At 38.7% G+C, this 20135-nt stretch overlaps 1 long non-coding RNA gene across 1 annotated transcript in view; it reads left to right on the top strand.

The window, feature by feature from the left end:
* Positions 1-7028, top strand: part of LOC122085896 — a 10507-nt gene extending 3479 nt beyond the window's left edge. The window contains exons 2-3 of the long non-coding RNA XR_006142265.1: positions 4267-4548; positions 6255-7028. This is a non-coding gene — a long non-coding RNA (uncharacterized LOC122085896). The remainder of the gene's footprint in view (positions 1-4266; positions 4549-6254) is intronic.
* Positions 7029-20135: the final 13107 nt, after the last annotated feature.

The following is a 20135-nucleotide window of genomic DNA, read 5'->3' as shown; positions in this document are numbered from 1 at the left end:
CACCGTGGTTCGTAGCCACGTGCTCTAATCTTTTGAGCTACAGGCCCCACTCCGTCTCCATTGGATCTGTTCCCGATAGTACCTAAAAACCTAAAAAAAGAACTTTTATATATATATATATATATATATGTGTGTGTGTGTTCCCCCTCAACCCCGAAAGAAAAGTATTTTGATCTTCTTATCACTTCCTGAATCCAAAAGACATTCAAATTCTAGCAAGGTGGAAGCCCTCATGACCTTTATCCTCAAGAAATAGTCCGACAAACTCCAGCACCAGCCACCACTTCTAAAGGGAGCCATTGAAGACGTCGAGTGAATTCATGGAGAGCTCCAGTCCCTGAAACCTTTCCTCAACGACATAGAAAGAAGGGTAAGAACTGCAAGAGATGAACCTGTGGCTTCATGGGTTCGATTACTCAGATGGGTAGTCTTTGAATCCAAAGATGCCATTGATGAGTTCATGGACAAAACGTAGTTGCGTAGCCACATTGACCATGGCAGATTCCTAGGTTCTATGGAACCATGAACTTCAATCCCCGTTGATAATGTTTATGCTGTTTCTATGTCTAGAAACAACATAAATGATTTTCTCCGTTTCTGTTTCCAAAAACGGATTTCTTGGTGTTTGATTAATCTGTTTCTGGAATTGTTTTTTGCAGTTTTTAAATATATATATATATATATATATATTTATAGAGGAAATTACACTCTCCTCCCCTGAACTATGGCTTAATATCAAGTTCCCCCCACGTATTTTAATATATACCAACACCCTCCCCTCTAGTTTGAAGATTCTTTCAATCGTCCCTTAAGTGACTGACGGTGTTAAATTGGACTGTAAAAAGACTTGTTTACCCTTTTGGCTTCTACTTATATTTCCTTTTATTTTCTTCATCACCATTCTATTTTCTGAAACATCTCTCACAATTAGAAGAAAGCTCGCCCAGCTGCACCTTGCACTCAAGTAGGCATCCTCTTCTTCACATCCTCGCTAGAGTAGTCAATTTTTACCAGTCCACTTTCAATAATTCAAGAATTCGAGCTTTAGAAGCTGAACAAATGCATGCAAAACAAAAAGACACCAGGAACTCTGAAAACCTCTATCCAATCATTGGCTAAAACAATACTATTACATCCGGGGGAAAAAAAATCTTTGCAAAACAAAAAGGACTTCATAATAAATCATTCATTCGTCACGAAAGACGAAGAAATGTCCACAAAATTTCTAAAATTTCCAGAAGGAACAATCTTAGATCAATATAATGAAACTAAAATCACAATCGAGAGGGAAGAATTAAAAAAAAAAAAATCAGTAATAGATCTGATCATCTGAATGTGCACAAATCAATTCTTCATACAGAGAAGAGGAATATAGCAATTGATTATGATACCATGGAGCATAGAACTCAGCGACGATGAATTTTTGTTTGCCAATAGTTTCAGAGAAGTTGGTGTGATCGAGAGTGAGAACAAACTCCCTAGACTTGCCTTCTTTTCCTTCCGTAGCAGAGTCTAATTTATAAGATGAAAGGAACAGACACAAAACGAAAATGCAAAACCAGAACGGAACCCTAGACGCCATGGAAAGAGCTCCAACCTCACAATCATTCTCTTCTAAGACATTTTTCCAAGCAGAGAGAACAAGTCAAGTGTAGTCTATCCTTTTTCCGCTTTGTGGAGACGAGCAATTTGGTGTGGTTATGGCGGCGGAGCAGAGCAATGAAGAAAGGACAATGACAACAGAGAAGATCGATAGCCAAGAACAACTCTCTCGACGGTGGAGCAGAGCGACGACGGAGCAAATCACTGCCAGATTTTTGCCATCCACTGTGGAGCACAGCGATGAAGAAGGGGCAAATCCAAATCGCGATGAAGAGATCTTCTGTTTGGATATTTTAGGGTTGGAGGCTTAATTCATATGGGAAGGGTAATTTTGGCATAAAATTACATGTTTGAATGATGATGTCATCACTTAACAGGGCTATCTAACAGAAGGGGTATGATTGAAAGCATGTTCAAACTAGAGGGGAGGGTGTTGGTATATATGAAAGTTCGTGGGGAGAACTTGATATTAAGCCATAGTTCAGGGAAGGGGAGTGTAATTTCCTCATATATATATATATACACATACATATCTTCCCCCTTAACTCCGAAAGAAAAGTATTTTGATCTTCTTATCACTTCCTGAATCCAAAAGACCTTCAAATTCTAGCAATTGTGGAAGCCCTCATGACCTTTATCCTTAAGAAATGGTCCGACAGACTCCAGCACTAGTCACCACTTCTAAAGGGAGCCATTGAAGATGTTGAGTGGATTCATGGAGAGCTCAAGTCCCTGAAACCTTTCCTCAACGACATAGAAAGATAGGTAAGAACCGAAAGAGATGAACCAGTGGCTTCATGAGTTCGATTACTTAGATGGGTAGTCTTTAAATCTAGAGATGCTATTGATGAGTTTGTGGTCAAAACATAGTTGCAGAGCCGCATTGACCATGGCAGATTTCTAGGTTCTATGGAGGCCATGAACTTCAATCCCCAGCAACGATTCAGTAATCGATTCATGAGGGTATAGAGAGAATTGAAAGAAATCCACAAGGGAATCGATGGATGTGGATTTAAGGTTTCCACCAGTAAATCGAAAATTAGTGTATTCTTTCTCGTTTCTCTAGAGAACCTTCAAGATTTGGAGAGCAGCCGGGCAAGGTAAATGCTGGGTTGGGAGATGAAACTTTTCATCAGGGGTCCATCGATTTTTGGCCCATAAGTTGTTTCAAGAAACAGAGAAACAAGTTTGACTTGTTTTGTCAAAACCTGTTTCTAGACATAGAAACAAGCACAAATTTCTATTTATGTTTAAAAAAACAGGTGAAACATAACAGGTTTATCAAACAGTTTTTGAGGTGTTTTTCAGTTTCTAAGCACAAAAGAATGTTTCTGAAAACGTTATCAAATGGCACCTAACTTATCTCATGGTTTCCATGTCAGCACCTAGGACCATGGAGAAGCATGAATAGTTTTCACTCAAGGGGCGGGCTATTGTTTCACTTTTTCGATTTTTGTTTTGGGAAAATTTATAGTGCTATTCCCTGGAGAATGCCACTAGTAACGGTACACCCTCTACATTACTGACAATTAGAACCAAACTCTTTACCGTTAGTCTTTGTTAAGTGTGGATTTGAATGGACTATATTACCCTTGTGCCTAAAACATATAAACTCAAACCCAATGTAACTTAACTTTTTACCGTGGAAAAGAGAGTAGCAAACATTGAAGGAGAAGGTGTCATGCTCCATCCCTACGAGTGCCCAAGGAATTGAATAGGAACAAGGTGGCTGACCTAGTTGCTTTTGAAGGGCTTGTGAAGCTAAGTTAATTGAAGAAAATAACAAAACAAAAGGGAAATTTGAACAGTTTTTAAGGGAATTGAATAGGAACAAGGTGTCATGCTCCATCCCTACGATTCCATGCCACCTTAGACGAGTTTCTTGCAACTTATCATGAATAAGGGCAATGCGATAATGATACACAAATACTAGAACATTTTCTTTGTGCTCAAAATCTTATTAAATAACCTAGTTAGCCATAATGATGCACAAATTCTTGGACTCTTTCAAACCTCAATTGGGATAATATTTGGACCTACTACTTTACCTATTTTCATCTTTTCCATGGTTTTTATTTCATTTATTGTAATCTTCCGTGTATCTACGATCTGTAGCATCTTGATAGTTATTATAACCTCTTAAGATATTTCTACCTGTATTACAGTCATTTAGTAAATTGTTGAAATACTTGATCCACCTCTCATCGATCTCTTCTTTGTGTATTAAAACATTACCATTTTCACTTTTGATACATTTAATATGGTTGAAATGTGTACTTTTCTTTTCCCTCAATTTGGCTAGTTTATACATACATTGTTTCCTTTCCTTTTTGTCTTTTGCTTGTCCAATTGCTTTATTAATTTTGTGTCTATTGATAAATCAGTCAAAATAGAGTCAAATGTGATGTCTTCTATTTTTTGGTGGCCAAGTAATGTAAGCTTGTGCCAAGTAAACATGCATTATGGAGTTGACCCGTGTAATCCTCTACTGTTGCTGTCGTTTGGTTACATTTTATCAACAAACTCACAAGTGGTTACTTCTTTGACCACCCTTGTCAAAATTTTGTTTTTCGTTTTCAATGTACTCTTTAACAGTTCCATTTATGTTGCAGATTTGTCAAAATCTGACTGATTTCTCCATTTTATTTTCTGTGAGTGTTACAGTAAATGATTTGGATGGTGGAGAGAGAAGACTTGAGGAGCTTCTTGGATGGCATGCAGTGGGCTATGATAATATTTGCATATTATTCTATGTTGTCAATATGGCTTATTCTACTAATTCCAAGGGTAGAGATTACATGTGTTGGAACTTTTGGTTGTGGGTTGTTGATGATGCTCTGCCAATCTCAGGTCGTCAATGGCCTTTCGTGTGGAGATGTCGTGTCTGCTTCGAATCCTTCGTGTTGGGAGACGGACCTCCGAAGTCCAGTGATGGTTGCTGCTCAGGTAAGTACTTACTATCTGTCTCTCTCTCTGATGGGCTCCCACCCATACCACGTGTGCGTATATATGTATGCTATATATTAAACGAGGGTTAGTGCTAAACGTTGATGAACAAAAATGAACAACCTTACCTCCTCGTACCAAGAGTGACGGTTGTTGGATGACATGTACTTACTAAAATCCGTTCAGTTTCACTCACTGGCATGGTTCTAAAATTCGAATCGGATCAGATAATATTGGTTAATTCGAATTGATATTGACTTCAACTGGTCTTAGATTTTATTTTTTTTTTACTGAAGGTCAATAAAGAATATATTGATGAATGAGGGAATAAAATGATCATAGCCAAATACAAAAGAAAGGACCATAACGAAAAGAAAAACAAACTCAACTCCCTAATCCACCTTCGGCATTACAATCATCCAAAAGACCAGAGAAACTATGAAAACCTAAACTTCGATTGGTCTCAATCTTGAACTATCCAATATCGTTTCACTAAGATTAAAATGATTATAAAAAAAATAACTTTTATTGAAAAATAAAGATAAATCTGATTGATACAGTCCAAACCAGGTTGATATTGACCTTGCCAGATCCGAAGAATGAACTTGAGTTTCAAAACCTTGCTCACAGGTGGTAATTGTTTGGTTTTTATCCTTCTTCTGTTGCTCCTGAATCCTACCCTCAAATGGACAGAGGTGACTGGTATCTTAGAGGAGCCTCCAAGAAACTAGGGAATGGCAGAGGCCAATGATAGGTAGGAGAGGGAATGGAGTTTGGAGTTGAGGGGAAAATGGGTGGGGAGGGGGGGGGAGCGGAAAATAATCCTCTGTTTTTCTTATCCCTATTTTTCCTTGTTTTGCTACCTGCAGAACGCGACACGTGGATAACTTTAAGACCAACGCACCGGATGTAATAATCCTCACCCAATCTTGACCGTTGGTCTCATTGTTGTCCACGTGTCACATTTTACAGGTAACAAAACAAGAAAAAACATGAATGAAAAAAACAGAGGATTTTGATTCGGGGAAACAGGGGTTGGGTGTGGGATTTTGGGTCGGTGTTGCTGATGCGGTAAAGAGGAAGAAGGAAGCATTAGGGATAGAAAGCTCGGTATGGTCCGATCACGAGTCAGTGTGTCAGACCACCAACCACCCCATGTCGGGTGAAATGATCAGGGTAGGGTAGGGTAGGGTAGGGCCGTGGGGTAACTGGTGTTGGCCTTTTTCGGAGAAGTATTATTAAATAAAAGAAATTATATTTTTTGGTACCAGCTTTTTCCAAGAAGTAACAGAATACAAGGACGACAACACCAATAGTGTGTGGTCCCATTTATTTGAAAAAACTAAAGAAAAGAGACATTCAAATCGTGAGCAAAACGTTTTAATCTGCCTCTCTCAACCCATTGAAATGCCTTCCCCCCCAGTGCCCACTGGTTGTCCCCTAGTTATAGGAAAACTAATTACGTGCCCAACCTCCTCCATATAATATATATTCCGGTCAGAATCAATAATTGTTGGGAAGAACATGCAAGATTCCCTCGGTCGGCAAGCTCATTCTTTCTTTCCCTCGTCAGATCTTTATTCTATGTAGTCAATAATGGCTTATAGTACATTTATTGCAACGTCTGGTTATGATAATATTTTGTCGTAGATATGTCACAAAATCTGTATGCTAAAACTACTTTAAATTCTCTTGCCTTGAACCAGGTCTCATAGAGTCTCGATTTTTTTCTGAGTCGTGTCTATCACCGTTAATGGGTTCAACAAAAAAGGAATACCAAGCGTTCTACAGGTAAGCTAATCTCAGTTTACTATTTTTTGTTCTAAATTTGTTTGGCATGGAGTTGTATGTTAACCGCGTGAGAAGTTAAAAAAATATAATCATGTTGCATCATGATATTTGTTATATACTCATTGGCTGTTCACACTAATTAACCATGCAATTTCATATAGGAGAGGCATGCATTTTATCTTACTAAATTTTAGATGACAAAAAATATTCATAATTTTGATGTGTCTTTTGTCTGGTGTGGAATGTCGAGCATTGAAATAGGTGAAAGTTACGAGTTTACACTCAGGACAGAAATACTATTGTACCCATATTACAACACCTATATTGTAACTCACAGAAAAAGATAGGGGAGAAGTTTGTCAAATTTTGCTTCAAAGGAACCCTTCTGTGTGGGAGAGTCGGGTGGGGATTGTGAGTGCTTACTTGCACTTGAACTTGCAGCGTAAGGAGAGTTCTTTGGCTTTCGAAAGTTTAAAACTGTTCACAGAAAAATTCTTGATGCAGTTGCACGCATCAGCTTGGGTCTTAGCTAAGCTTCCGCAGCATCCATCACCGGCCTTTGGGGGCAAACCATTTCCAACCAAGAAGCCTTCACAAGGTTTGAATATAGATCCACACGAGAGGCCATTAACTGCCGGAGCTGCTAAGATCATCAACACGATTGCCGAAGTCTTCAAGGTAGAGCTAGCTACAACCAGGGAATTTAAATTTTAGAATTGAATGCACCCATGGGGGCCACTATAACAAATATCAAATTTCCAGATTTAACATATATATAGGAACTGCACTCAAGAACCATATTTTCAGAATTAAACATGTCAGTAGGGGCTGCAATAGAAACACTCGACCCAACCAGAGTAGCCAATCCCTAAACATCTCTTTCAAGAACCAAAGTTCAAATCAGGATTCCCAAAAAGAAATACAGAAAAGGGTTGGGGGAGAATTAGAGAGAACTGATTGTCAGAGTCACCACTGTGCGCCAGTAATGTGGTCTTCCAATCTTTAACTGTCAGTAGTTTTTCATGCATGGGATAGTTATCTGTCGTTAAATCACCTCTTTACAAAATACAACCTCAATACTTAACGTAGTTAAGGGGTAGAAGAACTAAAGGATACAACCATTGCTAAGATTCAATGATTCAATCTTTTTTCTAGATTATTGGCAAAACTGACACATGAGCAGACTCGCTGGTGTATGGACCCATAGATTCAATCTCAGATGATGCTAATAAAAGGTGGAATGGGCACCTGTTCAAATCAGAAATATCTTTTCAATCAACCAGACCTAATTAAGTGATTTGCTACTTCACTATTAATCATTATGACAAGCAAAACGATTGCACACATTATATAGAAATTCTTAAAACTGATTCTTTCGGTCTAGCCATGACATTTAAACCTTATGCAAACTATCCCTATTTATATAACTTACAGTCAGGTGCTATCTATTGAGTTCGCATTACATCCCAAGTTGCAAGTTATAAGGAAATTCTTAAATGTTTCTATTCTCCATACAACCCTTTTTTTGGTAAAAAAATCTCTGTAAAACCAAGAGATATACAAGAAGCAACACAAGGACATCACAACTTAAACAATCTTTCACGAGGAATCCAAAAAAGGATTCAAATATATATAGAGATAGGGTTCTTACATGGGAAATTGTATACAAATTTTAAAACCACAGAATTTAAAGAGATAGGGTTCATACATGGGGCATATTGTTGGGAATGCCTTTTGCTTGTCAAGGGATGTTGTTCCTTATCACTAAGGATTTTGCAGATTGTCACCTTGGTGTGGGTGACTAATGTGGGATCTTGCTTATCAAAAATTTGCTTTATCCGTAGATAGTCAGTATCTACCAGTATGAACTCATAGTATTCTTGACTTTTGGCAGAATTTGTAGAATAGTAACGCCAATCCAATCATTGTAGAACACTCTTTTTGCAATATCTGCAGGGGTACTACAGTAATTGCTGAATTGTTCCTCAACCGGAAAAAGGTAATGGCAAAAGGTCTTTAGGACATTCTGGCTTTTATAACCGGACTAGACTGTTTGGGTTTGGGTTTTGGTTTTGGTTTTGGTTTTGGTTTTAGAGACTTGGGTAGACTGAGAAGATGTTCCTAATATCACTGTATGGGAATAAGGAACATTTGATTGGACTTGCAAGGATTGGCTTCGGAGAACCATTTGATTTGAAGGGGCTTGCTTTGGGATTGCTTTTGCATAACTTGCTTTTGATTTCAACCTTGAGGAAGAGGTGGATTCCTTAGGGGGAACCATTCTAATGGAATGGTATATAAAAATACTTCTATGAGAATGGAACAAATCAGATCAAATGGGTGATCTGATTATAAGCAGGCCACATTCGTGGAGTTTCACATAGCTGACCACCAGGGCCTCTTTCATGTTGGAACACGCCCCTGGGCGGGTACTTCTAGGACCAGCTTATTATGGGCTTTTCGCATGTTGCCATGGACACCCTCGATTCATCTCACAGGCATTGAGTATAGATTCTCCTAGTGCAAAAGCTTTTGAAATTTGAATCCCAATGACTCTATTTCCTTTTATGGGTGGAGGGATGTGTGATCGGGAGAGTGTATCATGCACGAAGGGGAGCCTTTTGAGAGAGGGAGGAAGTGGCATTGGGAAGTGTTAGCAAGGTAACACGATGTGGACCGAGATGACATCTTGTATTAAGAAGGTTAAAATAGAAGTTCTAGGGGATCAATGGGTATTCATTTCCATGGCCTTGCGTCGTTCTATAGATGGTTCATATGGAATTTCAGCGCCATTATGGCACCTATTGAGGAGTGCACAAAGAGGAAAAATGGCATTCTATTAGACCCCGATTGCCACTAAAGCATTTAAGGTGATCAAATAGAAGATGACAGAGGCCTCGATGCTTAGGCTACCAAATTTTGACCTTATGCTTGAAGTGGCTACTAATGCATCCCATGTTCGGGTAGGAGTGCTTATGCAAGCTGGGTCATCTGATTGCCTTTTACAGTGAAAAGTTGAATGATGCAAAGACAAAGAATTTAACTTATGATTTAGAGTTCTATGTCGTTATTCAGATTCTTAAGCATTCGAGACACTATTTGATTGGCAAGGAGTTCATACTTTATTCGGATCACGAGGCACTCAAGTGCTTCCATTCCCAAAAGTCCATTAGCAATCGACATGCTAAGTGGATTGCTTATTTGCAAGAGTTTGTATTTTCCCTAAAGTACAAAGCTGGAAAAAAGAACCAAGTGGTAGATGCACTTAGTCGAAATGTGCTAATGAATACCTTTACAATATAAAGCACAGGGAAAATGGCACATTTCATGTTGTGCAGGAAGACAATAGATGCAAGTCATCTAGCCAAGCTCTTCTTCAAGGAGATAGTGCGTATACATGGTCTGCCACAATCTATTGTTTCTGATAGATATGTGAAGTTCATGAGTTATTTCTGGAAGACTCTGGCTAAAGACCAACACAAAGTTGAAGTTCTCTACGGTATTCCATCCCCAAACTGATGGTTAGACGGAAGTTGTGAACAGAAACCTTGGCAATTTGCTATGTTGACCTAGTTCATGATTATGAGAATACGGCCTTCTCTTCTGTCGCACACCATTTGAGATTGTACTTGGCCTCAACCTCAACGACCGGTTGACATGGTATCATTGCCACCTCATACCCGTGTGAGTGTTAAAGCAGATGAGTTCCTTATGCATATCACAGAGGTACACGCTGATGTTTGTCATCGCATTGCCGTTGCCAATGAAAGCTATCAGTCAACTGCTAACCTACATCACCGCTATGTGGAGTTCCACCGGAGCATTTCTCTCCTAGTACTATAGACGAGCTCCTGTTGGTGTATGATGTCTTGTATTCCGTCGTAGTTTAATCCAGGGAGTACTGGTGCAGTACCTAGACAGGTAAGACGGTGGTCCCGCTAGCTGGTTAGCGGGCCGTGGGGGTTGCAAGGGGGCAAGAGGCCCCCTGTATAGCAAGGGGTGTAGGGGGGCGTAGCCCCCTGCTCGAATTTTTTATTTGAGGGCAATTGTGTACTTTTCGGATTATGGTTTTTTTTCGCTATATATTTGTAGCGAGGGTTTCTTTCTCTGTAACGTAAGCAATACGGAGAGGTGTGAGGAAGAGCGTTGTAACCCTTTTCTCCATTGATAGTGAAGCAGGATCTCATCTCACTGGGGACGTAGGCAACCTTGTCGAACCTCGTAAAATCCGTGTGCATTGTTTGTTTTGTTTTTCCATTTTCTGCATCGTTTTAGGGTTGCGTTTCTACAAATTGGTATCAGAGCTCTAGGTTTCCGTTTTCTAAGGTTTACTATCACGATGGCAGGGAAGGGATCGAATGTCAAGTATGACATCGAGAGGTTTAATGGGAAGAACAATTTCACCCTCTGGCGTCAAAGGATGAAGGATCTTCTGATACAGCAGGGTTTGGCAAAAATATTGTTGGGGAAGTCGAAGAAACCTGTAAAAATTACTGACGAAGATTGAGAAGAGATGGAGGAAATGGCGGTAAGTGCTATTCGATTAAATCTTTCTGATGATGCCCTACAATATGTTGTGGGTATCGAATCTGCACCGCAGTTACGGGCGAAACTTGAAAGCATCTACATGACGAAGTCTTTAACGAACAAGTTGTTCGTGAAGAAGCAATTTTATTCTCTACAGATGGAGGAATGTACGGATCTATTAGAGCATCTTAACATGTTCAATCAGATCGTAAGTAAACTTGCAAATATGGAGGTTACGATCGAGGACGAAGACAAGGCGTTACTATTGCTGTCGTCGCTCCCAGAATCATATGATCACCTAGTAACGACTCTTTTGTACGGGAAGGAGACCCTTGAGATGGATGAAGTCGCAGCTGTCCTCATGTCCAATGATATAAGGAAGAAGGCTAGTAGTACAAAATCTCAAGGAGAAGGTTTTTTCGGAGGTGACAAGGAGCAGGAAAGAGGGAGATCAAATCAGAAGGGATCTGGGAAGAGTCGATCGAAATCAAAAGGGGCAAAGACAAAGGTCTCTTGTTACTATTGCAAGAAAGAAGGTCATCTGAAGAGAGTTTGCTTGAAGAGGAAGGCGGACTTAAAGAAGAAAGGTGTAGATAAGGCATCTGAAGAAGCTAGCGTGGCTGACAGTTCAGATGGAGATGATGGAGATGTACTCTCTATATCATCAGGTAAGAATCAACATTCTGATTCTTGGATTTTAGATTCTGGATGTTTATATCACATGTGTCCATATAAGGATTGGTTTGATACATATCAACCATATAATGGTGGGTCTGTCCTAATGGGGAATGATGCCGTATGCAAGACCATTGGGATAGGCACTATCAAAATCAAGATGTTTGATAGGATAGTAAGAACCTTAGCAGATGTGAGACATATACCAGAATTAAGGAAAAACTTAATATCTTTGGGGGCACTTGACTCAAATGGCTGCAAGTACATAGCAGAATGTGGAATTCTCAAAGTTATTAAGGGTGTAATGGTTGTCATGAAGGGACAGCTAGCAGGAAACCTATACAGACTCATAGAGAGCACAGTTATAGGTGGAGCATTTGTAACTACAGATGTAGTATTTGATACAGATGATACCTATCTGTGGCATATGCGGTTAGGGCATATGGGAGAAAGAGGATTGATGGAGCTTCATAAAAGGAAAATGTTGAAGGGACTAAAAACTTGTAAACTGAACTTCTGCAAGTATTGTGTGTTTGGAAAACAGTGTAAGGTTAGTTTCAAAACTGCAAAACATAAGAGTAAAGGGATGCTTGATTATGTACACAGCGATGCATGGGGTCCTTCAACAACAAAATCTAAAGGTGGGGCAGAATACTTCGTGACCTTTGTTGATGATTACTCAAGGAAAGTCTGGATCTACTTCATGAACCATAAAAGTGAGGTATTCACTAAATTTAAGGAACGGAAGGCTGAGGTAGAAAGGAAGACAGGAAAGAAAATTAAATACTTGAGAATAGATTAATGGAGGAGAGTACACATACAAGCCGTTTCTAGAATTGTGCAAAGCTGAAGGAATTACACGTCACTTCACGATTCCAATGACACCACAGCAAAATGGTGTAGCCGAAAGGATGAACAGAACACTTCTAGAAAGAGCTAGGAGTATGAGGCTGAATGCAGGGTTGAGCAAGAGATTTTGGGCAGAAGCAGTGAACTTGGCATGTTTCCTCATCAATAGGTCTCCATCAAAGGCGATTGATTGTAAAATTCCTGAAGAGGTATGGACAAGAAAACCAGTAGATTATTCTATTCTAAAAATATTTAGTTGTCCAACCTATGCGCATGTTGAGAGTGAGCAACGTTCCAAGTTAGACTCAAAGTCTAAGCAATGTATCTTTCTTGGTTTTAAGAAAGGTGTAAAGGGATTCAAGTTGTGGGATCCAAGTTCACAGAAAGTTGTGGTTAGCAGAGACGTGTTTGATGAGTCTCATATAGTGAAGTCAAATTACAATTCACAAGCAGTTGATGAAAATAAAGAAGGTTCTACTGTGCAGGTGAAGTTAGGTGAGTTAGAAACAACAAGAGAGAATGAGTCATCAAGTGACTTACCAGGACAACAGAAAGTAGTAGAAGTTTCCTATACTGTGGCAAAGGGTAAAAGGAACCGTACTCACAAAGCACCTATGAGATACGGGTTTGAGGACATGGTTGCCTATGCCCTCACTGTAGGTACAGGTGATCCATCTTCCTACCATGATGCTTTGAGTGATGCACAGCATGATAAATGGATGACAGCTATGATGGAGGAAATAGAATCTCTACAGAAGAACAAGACTTGGGAGATTGTGAAAAAACCCAAGGGAAGAAAAATCATTGGGTGTAAATGGGTCTTTCGTAAGAAAGAGGCAACATCTGAGGAGCGTGAAAGGTATAAGGCCAGACTTGTAGCCAAGGGCTATGCACAGAAGGAGGGGATAGACTACAATGAAATATTCTCTCCGGTGATGAAACACACTTCGATCAGGGTATTACTTGCTTTGGTGGCCATGTATGATTTAGAGCTTGAACAACTTGATGTGAAAACTGCATTTCTTCATGGTGACTTGGAAGAACAGATTTATATGGAGCAGCCTGAAGGTTTCAAGGTGCAGGGAAAGGAAGACCATGTTTGTCTGCTTAAGAGGTCGCTTTATGGCCTTAAGCAATCTCCTAGGCAGTGGTACAAGCGCTTTGATTCCCACATGATGAAGATTGGCTGCACAAGAAGTTTGGTTGCACAAGAAGTGAGTATGATAGTTGTGTTTATTATAAAGTATCAAGTGATAATTTCATTATTTTGTTGATGTTTTATATTGATGACATGCTCATTGCTGCAAAGAACAAACATGATATAGTCTCTTTGAAGTCTTTGTTGAGTGTTGAATTTGAGATGAAGGATCTTGGTGCCGCTAAGAAGATCCTTGGCATGGAAATCCTTAGATATAGAAATGCAGGTAAACTTTGGGTAACTCAGAAGAGGTATATTGAAAAGGTGCTAGAGCGTTTTAAAGGCTAAGCAGGTTAGCACTCCGTTAGCTGGCCACTTCAAGTTATCTGAAAGGGAATGCCCTACAACAGATGAAGAGGTGGAGCAGATGTCTCAAGTCCCTTATGCTAGCGCAGTTGGGAGTCTCATGTATGCTATGGTTTGTAGCAGGCCGGATTTGTCTCATGCAGTCAGTGTTGTTAGCAGATACATGAGTAATCCAGGGAAGGAGCATTGGAATGCAATTAAGTGGATATTCAGATATTTGAGCAAGACTAAAGATATAGGTATTATGTACAATCTTCACCATCAATATTCCTCATTGTCAAAGTCATGATCACAATGGATTCTGCCAGGCCATCAACCAAAATTTACCAATAACTCAAGGAGTAAATGATACAGATGAGATTTAATAAGAATGATACAACACCCTCAAATACAATATCAGCATAGACTCTTTCAATGAGTTAATTGAAGCAGTAAGCATAAGAAAGAGAAAAGAGGGTATCTGATTACAAGGCAAATTTTGAATACTCAATGACAAGACTAGTATTTTTGGTCAATCCAAATTAGAGCTCAACACCAAAGTCAAGCCATCAAATTTTCCCCTATTTTTGCCAACCCTTCATCCTAGAAATGTGAAACAATAGCCCCAGCCAATTAAAATTCCAAATCTGAGAGTGCTTGCTTGGGTTACAAGGAAGCAGAGAATATCTGTTCCATTGCCCCAGCACCATTCTCTGAAATTGTGTTTATATGGAAAAGAGAAGCAGAACTTTGAAAAAAATTGAAGTTTCTCTGTTGCTTATATAATTGATAATGAATAAGGGGGCATAAGAAAAAACGATATTGTTAAATAACCTTTTCACTGAACCAACTTCAAACAAATGGAAGAGATTAAAGTCAACATACCCAATATAACTTCTGTAGCATTAGAGTTCATTTTTAGTAACTTCTGTAGTTCAATTTTCCTTTGGGTATTTTTTTTTTATAACAAAGGAAAGCAACTATTATTAGAGAAAGTATGAATAGGAGAAGCTCTTATACAGGAAAGTACAAGAAAAGGGGGTGGTGAGCACCACCAGACCCAGAAAAAAAACCTAATCAAGCAGCACAAGAAGCAAAGAAATCTGTCTCCTTATTTGAGTCACTAGGAAAAAAAAAAACTAGCTCATTAAGAACATCAACCACCGATTTGCAATCAAGCCCAACCAGGCTCATTAGTTTCCTTAATTTCTCTACCTCCCTTTTCTTTTAGAACCACTAAAAAGACCTTTAAATTAGCCATTGAAGCTGTTGCTATCTTGAGAATTGAAGAGAGAAGCTAGCTTTGAACCATGTCACAACTAATTGGCCCTATTGTTATGTTAACAATAATGTCCTACTGTCCAACTATTCAAGCACTTGAAACTGCAGTAATATTTCTACAAAATGTACCCAAAAAAAGCTGCGATAATCTAAGAAACCTTCAGTTTTGAACCATGTCACAACTAATTGGCACATCATCACTTATGCAGTCTCTTGTGTCTCCAAAACAATCTTAACTTGGGACAGTAAACTCCTCATTTCCTCTGATTCTCGCCTTTTTTAACTGCATTTTTCAACTCCATCAACAATGATAGGAGGGAGCCGACGTCAACTCATGACAACTATGGCATGCAATGAAATGAAGATTTAAACAATCATACAGTTAAACAACATGTTCACTAAAACATTTGAATTTAACTCTACTAGTTAAACAACATGTTCACAATCCACTTGGATAAGAGTGGCCTGCTCAAAAATGACAGCCTCTATCTCTCTGTCATGATCGTTGTGGACTCATGGGCACCACTAATATATACAAGGAAAGTGTAAAACGAGCTAAAAAAAGAAAGAGAAGCAAAGCAGGGAAAAAAGGTTGAGAGACCATCATCAGACAAACCAATGGGCAATCAGTAAAGCCATCTTTATTGAGTTTTGACAGACTGTTATGTGCTAACTTGCCTTGTAAGTCAGTCATAGAATTAGATTATAATATCCCCATCCCTTAACATATGGAGATTAAGATCACTTCATATTTCAAACTAGTGAAAGAGGATCTTTGATATTTCTCAACTAATACCCACTTTAAATTTTCTAATCCTATGTAATCCTTCTTAATTGGTTATAGAGGATTTGTTTAATGTTATCAAAGCCTTCATTTGTCTATACTTATCAGTAACTACTTAATTAGCTACCTCAGAATATCTCATCTCTCATGTGATAGTAAGAAGCAGAGATGAATAGTTAATTAATAATTACAGAACAAACTAAACTAATATATATACAGTAATACATTAAATAATGTTCCATCTTTTTATAGCTACCCCTCTCAATTAGGAACAAGGGAACACCCGATTGAATTTCAAAATAGGAGGCCACTGGTGGTTCAAAGAGATTCTCAAAAGTAAACCAAGACAAAATTCAGAAACCAGAGCTACAAATTACAAACACCTACAAATGTAAAGAAAAAAAAATTGATTGCTTCTCATGAATAAAAACAACAGATATAGATCAGATTAGAAATGCTGTTCAACACTTCAACCCTAACTGAATTTCAGGAAACTGAAGCAGAGTTTCTCTAGAAGCATTTGTAAATATTTCTGATGTGAAACCTCAAAGATAATCATCAAATGGTGAATATGAAATTGTTCTTAATCCCCAAATTATATATAGACAGAAGTTAATTCATATGAACACAACAGCAAGTGATTTGTTTCTTTTCGAAATGGACGTTGGAAAGTTGCTTCTAGTCCTGCTTTAATGTTATTCCACCCAACCTTACTGAATGTGGAGTTGGACTTCTGACCATTCCTTACATTATCAATCATTAAGTTGATGAATTTGTTCAATTCAGAAGCATTCCAAAGGATTGTGGTTGTGGTTGTGGTTGTGGTTGGAGCAGGAGTAGGGTTTCCACTATATGACATATTGTCTACATAAAAGAAACATTAATCATGTTAAAGTCAAGAATCATCAGCTCACAATCGGATATGCATATTGAAGATTCACATACTGGCATTCAACAATGACAAAAGGAAATCTCTCAAAAGAAATAACCAAAATTTTCAAAGTGAGTGAAACAGTAGCAATAAATGGAAACAAAATATCATAAAGGGGGCTTTGCTTCTAAGGGGTATGTATCATCTTCGACTTTGAATTTGGAAGAATGCTGTCGGTTTTTTGCTGCAAGAACAATAAGGGGATTTTAACCCTTTTATGATTTTAGCCCTCAATTAAGGGGATTTTCCATTTTCTTTTGATAAGGGGTTCAATCGGAAAGTGGAAGAATTTCTTCCTCTAACCTGATACGATTGAAGGTAATGAAAATCAATGATATGGGTTGGGGTTGTTTCAGAATCTTTGAACTTTCATAATCCACTGGCCATCATGCATTCTTAAGTAATTTTGATTGGAGCAAAGGTTCTACACCTTGTTCAAGAAAGTAATGCATCCAGCTAGGGGTGTCAACGGTCTGGGTTGGTGCGGTTTCGGTCCAGTTCCACCGGTTTCGGTGTGACTTTGGAAGTGACCGAAACCGACCCATTAAGGATTTATCGGTTTCGGTCCGGTGTCGGCTTCGGTGCGGTTTGGGTTCGGGTTGGTACCGGTTTGGCTTTATTAGGTTCATTTCGGTTTGGATCGGTTTTTTAAACCGGTATGAAGCCATTAGGAAACAACCAAATGATGAACTGTTGAACTTTGGTTTCTTAAATCGATTTGTAACCGGGTTGGTTTTGGTTTTTGGTCTAATTTGGATTCGACTTTCCATACAAATGTATACAAAACTATGCAAATTTTGATTTTTTTAATGAATTTTGGAGTGTTTCGGTTTCTTACCGGTTTGGTTTCGGTTTCGATTTCGGTCCGGGTTTTGAGCCGGTTTCGGTTTGGTTTCGGGTTCATCCGGTTTTCGGTGCGGTTCGATTTGGTTTTGGGGTTGCAATACTCGAAACCGAACCGAACCAATAAGGCTTCGGTTCGGTCCGGTCCGGGTTGTTATCGGTTCGGTCCGGCCGGTTTTACCGGTTCGGTCCGGCCGGTTTTACCGGTTCGGTTTAGGAATTGACACCCCTACATCCAGCATACACATCGTATAGCCAAGGAGAAGGGAAGGATAACATTTTCAAAATCAAGATTATAAGAAACACTCAAGTAACAGTTATCCAAAAGCTTATAAAGGCAGTAATAAAATCATTAAAATCAGCCATTGGTTTAAACTGTTGCTAAAAAAAAAAATTGTATTACAGTACTCTAATTCAGATTTTAAGCTTTTATTATTAACACCATCAATTAACAAACAACTACTACCATGGCAATGACCTAATGAGTAGATGAGAAAATCTGTCTACCATATTCAACTTTGTTCTAAGATTTTCAACTGAGTGTTAGGTAGAAACCAGAATTATCCATGATGGGTTCTTGTAGATGAGAAACTCAAGAATGCATGATGGGTTCACATTATCCAATACTATATATAACATTTTAACTTAAGGTTGCTCCTATGATAAAACATCCATGATCCAATAACTCTCATTATCATAAGTTCAAACCTACCGAAATGAAAAGTTACAAATTCGATCAAATACAATCATACCATACTACAAATTTAAAAAAAGTAGGGCCAGAGTAGAAGAAGCAAAGCCCCCTTTATAACTTGACATTTCACTTCATAGATACTTAGAACTAATATAGAAAAATAAAAAAGGGTCCCCAACAAATGACACAAGAGTTTGATTTTCCATCCCATTTAATTACAACCAAAGGAAACAACAGAAAAATAATAAAGAAGTGGTAGTACAGCAGCAGCAGCTACAAAAGAGGGCAGGGAAAAGTGAAACTGTCTAGTCCAGCCATTCCCTTCCCACCCAATTTTCCTTGGAATTAATAAATAATAAAGAATAACAAACAACATTAACAAAAAATACTTAATAGAAGGAGTGACCGAGTGAGTGAGTGAGAAACTGAAACAGAAGTCCTTATAAGATATATGATCTACTTTCAAAATCTTCTTTGGACTTTGGTACTTGGCTTCTTTGTAGGATCTATAAGAGTGAGATCTTGTGATCAACTTTGTTGCAGCAATTTCTGCTGGCAAAGTTCCACTAACAGCGGTTCAATTGCTGTGGGTGAACCTGATCATGGACACATTGGGTGCTTTGGCTCTTGGCCATTGGTTGGATTGTGAAGTGGATACCAGTTCCAGAGAAACCATTTCTCTGTTTTCTCAAGTGGCAGGGCTACAGAAATAGACAGTAATGGTCACACAATTAGAGCAATTAGAGCAATTACCTTCTGGCTGCTGAAGGTAATTGGATTAAAGAACCTAACAAGAAATTATAAAGAGTAGAGACTCAGAACTCAGCTCAATAAGTAACAGAAATATGGTCACACAATTAGAGCAATTGAAGCATATTGTACAAATAGCTAAAAAATTCTGAGAACTTGAAAGAAATATTCACTGACAGAAAGATGAATGATTCGGAAATTCAACACATCAACTAGAAATATAAGCAGCCCAATCAGTAACCATTAGAAATAGCAGCAATAACACTCCCACTGAAAGCTAATCTCCTTGATTGAAGACCCAAAAGACAATTAACAAAACAGGCTCATAAAAAACATAAAAGCCATATTTCAAGAAATTTAAAGAAGTAAATGAAAGGCAACAATTTTTTACAGAACAGAGAGAGAGAGAGAGAGGGAGATATCCTCAAACTTGCCGGCCATACTCCACAACATCCAGAGCTGTGGAGTTGCAGAGATCAATTCTAATTCATCCACTACGATTTTCCCTTCCTGAAGAATGATTGGGTTATATATGCATAATACGTAATACGGTACTAGTATGATCCAGAATCACTCTTCATTGACTTAAGAACTAGCTCATTAAGAACATCAACCACCGATTTGCAATCAAGCCCAACCAGGCTCATTAGTTTCCTTAATTTCTCCACCTCCCTCTTCTTTTAGAACCACTAATGATCCCTGTTACACATCAGGCTTCGGCTAGGCCCTAGCACAAACAGTTGGAGTGCTTGGTCTGCTGGTAAGGCCTGAAGGTTAGGCTAGGCCATGGTGAGAATTGCAATCAGTCCAGAATCAGGTAATCAAGTCTCAGGATATCAAGTAACCCACCAACTGTTACAATCTACAAATTGATCCAGAGACATTATAGTAACAATAATATTCAGGAAGAAAAGAAAACATTCAATATCTCGACCAGCGAAGAATTAGGGAAGAACAACAACAACATCAGCAACGGCAA

Source organism: Macadamia integrifolia, chromosome 8 (assembly GCF_013358625.1).
Source record: "Macadamia integrifolia cultivar HAES 741 chromosome 8, SCU_Mint_v3, whole genome shotgun sequence".
NCBI lineage: Eukaryota > Viridiplantae > Streptophyta > Magnoliopsida > Proteales > Proteaceae > Macadamia > Macadamia integrifolia.
This window is presented reverse-complemented; position numbering and strand designations above follow the sequence as displayed.